The sequence below is a fragment of the Silurus meridionalis genome, chromosome 20, assembly GCF_014805685.1.
Source record: "Silurus meridionalis isolate SWU-2019-XX chromosome 20, ASM1480568v1, whole genome shotgun sequence".
In the NCBI taxonomy this organism is placed as follows: domain Eukaryota; kingdom Metazoa; phylum Chordata; class Actinopteri; order Siluriformes; family Siluridae; genus Silurus; species Silurus meridionalis.
This window is the reverse complement of record NC_060903.1, coordinates 11,404,566-11,409,813: the sequence shown is the minus strand read 5'-3', so window position 1 is coordinate 11,409,813 and position 5,248 is coordinate 11,404,566.

Here is a 5,248-nt window from a genome sequence, read left to right as displayed (position 1 = left end):
AAACACGTAACTGCTTGGACACGCGTGAAGGAGCTTGTTGTTTTTTTGAGCTTCTGACAGAACACGCCTCTTATGAATGAGACTTGACACTAAATCTGAGCGAAAGCGGCGCTTTCTGATTCGGGAGGAACTGGTTACTGACTGATTTTTAACAGATTTGTAATCGTCGTCGACGCACTTAATAAACGAACGAAGACATACATTAAAGTCTATGAGTTTTGCTGGTTAAAGGGCGGAGCAATGGAATAAAAAATACGTATGGCATTTTGCATGTTTTATATTTGCGCTTAAGGCATAATTCCAGTTTATAGATATGCACTGACAATGACTTTACACAATAAAAATTAAGGTTGATTACTGATCAACGTAAGCTTTTTTTCATTCGGGAGCTAACAAAATACAGATAAATAGCTCTTTTATCCTAGGTGAATATAACGTATCATTTGGTAAGCGAAATCAAAAGATTAAAAGTCAAAAAATGAAAAAAAAATATAGAGATGGAGAAGTTAGATCAATTTCAGTCAGCATGGAAGCATCCTGAGTTATAGAAAAGCTTTTAGTGTTGCTAGATCAGCAAGTCTTTCTACCCTCACAATAGACAACAAGCATAATTATAGATTTTTATTCAGTACTGTGGTTTAATTAATAAATTAACTAGGAATAGAAGCACCGCACTAACAAGCACACCATCAATAGGCACTGACGATTTATTGAACAATTTCAGTTATACAATTTTAAATATCAGACAAAAATATAGACTATTAATTTAAATCCAGACTATGTATATAGCAATATAAACCTGTTGATAACAATATTATTTTAACACGCAAACAATCAAAGTTTTACCCCCGTACAAGAGAGCAAATTCATTTTATTTTGCAAAATCTATTAATATAGATTAAGAATTAAATCTATTAATACTATTGTTCTAAATCCATTACCTCTATGTTTCTTTAAACAGATCATGAAGCATTTAATAATAAATAAAAAGATTTAATTTATATATGCTTTTATATATATATATATATATATATATATATATATATATATATATATATATATATATATATATATATATATATATATATATATAATATATATATGCTTTTCTCTTTCTATATGCTGCTTCTGGGTGAAATTATACAGAAACATGGTATTCGCTTCCATTGCTATGCTGATGATACACAGCTGTATATTTCAGCAAAACCAGATGAGAGAGATCAGCTTAACAATGTTGAGGAGTGTGTAAAGGACATTAGACAGTGGATTATGTAGCATCTCTGGATGGTGTTTCTGTTTCAGCGTGTACGGCTGTCAAAGATCTTGGTGTGATTATTGACACTAGTCTTTCATTTGAGGCTCACGTGAATAATATCACCAGGATCGCCTTCTTTCACCTTAGAAATATTGCTTAAATTAGAAATATGATGTCGTTACAGGATGCAAAAAAAATTAGTTAATGCTTTTGTCACTTCTAGATTAGACTACTGTAAAGCTTTACTGTCTGGGTGTGCGAGTAAGTGCATAAATAAGCTTCAGTTAGTTCAGAATGCAGCAGCAATAGTCGTGAGTAGATCTAGAAAATATGACTACACTGGCTCTCAATTAAATGTCACATTGATTATAAAATACTATTACTGATGTATAAAGCAGTTAACGGTCTCGCACCACAGTATCTGAGTGAACTTCTGTATCAGTATGATCCTCCACGCCTACTTTTACACTTCTCCCATCGGGCAGACCCTACCGTTGTCTCAGAGCCAGAACAAATAGACTGAAAAATAGCTTCTTTGCCGTGGCTGTTTCTGCACTGAACAGCTGATATGGTGTTAACAATCACCACTGCACTGCCACTTTTCTTCTGTGTTTTGCACTATTTTGCACCACTTTAAAATCATGCATCCTTGCACCACCCAAAAACTCATTACACTTCTGTATATCCATCCATATTTATTCTGTTTATTCTGTGTATATATATATATATATATATATATATATATATATATATATATATATATATATATATATAGAGAGAGAGAGAGAGAGAGAGAGAGAGAGAGAGAGAGAGAGAGAGAGATAGATAGATAGATATAGATAGAGATATAGATGTATATATTCATAATGACATTCCTTTTGTACAGCTATATCTGTCATACCACTTCTTACTGTATCATACTTACATAAAAACCACGCTATATATACCCTTATTCAGTTATATGTACATATTACCACACCTTCCGTATAACCTCATACCCTTATTTATTACACTGTCACTTGTAAATAAGCTATCTATGCACTTCTGGTTAGATGCTAACTGCATTTCATTGCAGTTAGCACCCTGCACAATGACAATAAAGTTGTCTAATTTGGTAGAATCCTTATTAGATGGCTGTTTCTTGACTGAAAAATTTCTATACTGTATATACATTCTCTCTATTAAACTTTGGATATTTTTCATACACGTCCTGATGTCTGTGTGACTGATATTCATGGATCTGTATTGGAGAAAACTGAAAAGAGTGAGATGAGACTCTTGAAGACTTCAGCTCATAGACAATCCTGACAAGTGTTTTGGTGAACTAGGATATTTGGATTGTGTTGTCTTCCCAACCTCGCATGTTCATTCAGGTATGCTGATGTTGAAGTGTTGCTCGTCTCTTATCCCAGACATCTTATCCAAGGCTGCTCTTATCCCAGTCATCTCTTATACAAGAGATCTTTCATGCTGAAATCCTCGGTTTGGACCAACTGCCTGGTTCATCTACTCCCTAGGGAACATAGGGGTAAAAACTCAAATCTGCTAAGCCTGTAGTAAGGACCGTAAGGATATGGACCAATGAAACAAAGCAGGCATTATAAGCCTGTTTTGACTGCATTAATTTGAGTGTTTTTGAAGATCTGGATGAGCTTTATACTGTACATCAGTAGTAGTATTTTATAATAAATTAGATATTTAATTGAGAGCTCATGTAGACTGATTAAAACAGGGTCATATTTCCTTGTTCTGGTACAGGCTCTTGCTGCTGCATTCTGAACTAACTGAAGCTTATTTATGCACTTACTAGAACATCTAGATGGTAAAGTGTTATAATAGTCTACTCTCGATATAACAAAAACAATGAAATTGAAATTTTTCTGTATCCTGTAATGACATCACATTTCTTATTTTAGCAATATTTTTAAGGTGAATGAAGGCTATCCTGGTAATGTTATTCACATAAGCCTCAAAGTACAGATGAGAGCCAACAATCACACCAAGGTCTGCTGTACACACTGACACAAAAAGACCTTCCAGGGATGCTATTATCTGAAATTTTACCTCTACCTGCATGTGAACCTAGTAAAATTACTTCTGTCTTATCCGTGTTAAGCAGAAGAAAGTTCTCAGGCATCCACTGTCTAATGCCCTTTACACACTCTTCAAAATTTTTAAGATGATCTCTCTAATCTGGTTTTGTGGAAATGTTCAACTGTGTATTAACAGCATAGCAATGGAAGCTAATATGATGTTTACGTATAATTTCACCCAGAGGCAGCATATAAAGAGTAACTCAGTAAGACAGATCCTTGTGGAACACCAAACTTTATCTCAGAGAGTGTAGAGAAAGGAATGTGGGCGAAAGCCAAAGAAATGGTATAATAGGAGCTGTATGTAAAGTTGGAGAAAAGTATTTATACCGATTGGCCAGACAGAGGGACTGTGCTGCAAGTTAGAGCAATAAAGGATGGAGATGGAAATGTGTTGACTAGTGAGGAGAGTGTGTTGAGAAGATGGAGGGAGTATTTTGAGCAAGCTGATGACGAGGAAAATGAGAGAGAGAAGGTTGGATGGTGTGGAGATGAAGCAGGAAATGGATAGGATTAGTAAAGAGGTAGTGAGAGCAGCGATTAAGAGGATGAAGAGTGGAAGGTTGGTTGGACCAGATGAAATACTGGTAGAAGCATGGAGATGTTTAGGAGAAATGGCAGTGGAGTTTTTAACCAGGTTGTTCAACAACATTTTGGAAGGTGAAAGGATACCTGAAGAATAGAGAAGGAGTGTGTTGGTACCGATTTTGAGAATAAGGGATAAGTGTAGCCCTGCAGTAACTACAGGGGGATAAAGTTGATCAGTCACACCATGAAGTTATGGGAAAGAGTAGTGGAAGCCAGGCTGAGAGGAGAGGTGACCATCTGTGAGCAACACTATGGTTTTATGCAGAGAAAGAGCACCACAGACGCATTATTTGTTTTGAGAATGTTGATAGAGAAGGTCAGAAGGATTTGCATTGTGTGTTTGTGGATTTAGAGAAAAGCGTACGAAAGGGTGTTGAGAGAGAAGTTGTAATAAGAAAGTCAGGTGTCATAGAAGTATGTGAGGGTGGTGCAGGACATGTATGAGAACAGTATGACAGCAGTGCAGTGTGCAGTAGGAACAACGGACTGGTTTAAGGTGAAGGTTGGGCTGCATCAAGGATCGGCTCTTAGCACTTTCCTGTTTGCAACGGTGATGGACAGGTTGACGGACGAGGTCAGACAGGAGTCTGGAGCCTGGACTATGATGTTTGCAGATGATATTTTGATTTGTGGTAAGAGTAGGGAACAGGTTGAGAAGAGCCTAAAGAGGTGGCGGTACATGCTGGAAAAAAGGAGAATGAAAGGCAGAAGGAGTAAAACAGAGTACATGTGTGTGAATGAGAGGTTGCAGGGAGAAGAGGTGGAGAAGGTGGAGGAGTTCAGGTACCTGGGGTCAACAGTGGAAAGTAATGAAGAGTGTGTTAGAGAAGTAAAGAAAAGAGTGCAGGCAGGGTGGAGTGGGTGGAGAAGAGTGGCAGGAGTGATCTGTGATAGAAGAATATCTGCAAGAGTGAAAGGAAAAGTTTATATTACTGTGGTAAAACCTGCGATGTTGTATGGATTAGAGACAGTGGCATTGACTAAAAGACAGGAGGCGGAGCTGGAAGTAGCAGAGCTGAAGATGTTGAGATTTTCATTGGGAGTGACGACGATGAGCAGGATTAGAAATTAGTTTATTAGAGGGACAGCGCATATAGGACGTTTTAGAGACAAGGTAAGGGAGGCGAGATTGAGATGGTTTGGACATGTGCAGAGGAGGGACATGGGCTATATCGGTAGAAGAATGCTGAGGATGGAGCCACCAGGAAGGAGGAAAAGAGGAGGGCCAAGAAGGAGGTCTATGGATGTGGTTAGCTGTTCCCTTTATTCCAACATTTTCTAGTCTATTATATTATGCTCCATGGTGTCAAAA